Source organism: Chenopodium album, chromosome 2 (genome assembly GCF_948465745.1).
Source record: "Chenopodium album chromosome 2, dcCheAlbu1.1, whole genome shotgun sequence".
Classification (NCBI taxonomy): domain Eukaryota; kingdom Viridiplantae; phylum Streptophyta; class Magnoliopsida; order Caryophyllales; family Amaranthaceae; genus Chenopodium; species Chenopodium album.
Window position 1 is genome coordinate 31,892,649 of NC_137835.1, and position 1,099 is coordinate 31,893,747.

A 1,099-nucleotide genomic window follows, 5' to 3' on the forward strand; every position below is an offset into this window, starting at 1 on the left:
TCCGCGGGCTTTCTGGGCAACACCCGCGCCCGCGGGTCTTCTAGCCCGCGCTCGCGACAAAGGCCTCCGCGCCCGCGGCAAGAGCGCGGCGAATCCCCTACTCACAAAGGGTGATCAGAGTGTCGCGGTCTCACTTGTATGGAGCGGACTCTCCAGACTACCCGCGCCTGCGAGGATCCTACGGCCAGACCGCGGAGATTTCCTGGTCGAAATTTGCCAACTTGGTGCATACGAGCCCGCGCCCGCGACCTTTAGTACCCGCGCCCACGGCAGACTGGCAGGGTTTGATGTCCTCTCCAAGCCCTCTCCATGCCCTCTCTGAGCCCTCTCCAAGCCGATTACTTCCTCCTTGCTTAGTCAATATAGCCCATCTTGATCCCCTTTCAAAGACAAATCCTAGGTACCTGCAAGAACAAACAACTGAAAGGAATAAAAGGGAAAAAGAACCAAATAAAAGGAAAACACGAAGAAAACACGAAAAACACAAGGAAAGAAAGAAAGAAAGAAAGGAATTAAAGGAAAAAGGACCAAAAATAAGATAAGAAAGCATAAAAAGGAGATGAAATCATCCTTAAACACTACCCTATGAGTGCCATAAATGACACTCATCACTCGTCCACTGAAAATGCGAAGATATCCTTATTCTTCCTTAGAACCTCTATGAGGTGCACCCCCACTACTACAAAAATGGTCAAAGAGACCCAAACAAAGAGACCATTTTATTCAATAACCGGTCTCTTTGATTCAAGAGACCCAATGTTATAAATAACGGGTCTCTTTGTTATTACCTTTGGGAGGGGAAAATTAACTGAGACCCTTGATTGAAGATAACAGGTCTCTCTTGATTTTTTTTTTTAAAAAAAAAAAGATATTAAAAGAGGGACCTGTTTTATTAAATAATCGGTCTTTAGATCTAAAACTTAAGACCACCTATTAAGTTAGGTGGTCTCTTGCCTGTTTGTTTTTTTTTTTTTACGACATATATCATTTCTCTTTTAATCCCCTTTACTCCATGAAATCTGCTCCGTTAGATATGACCTTTTTTCTTTGAAATCAACCGTTAGATATGACCTCTTATTTATTTAATTCGCTCTCCTCC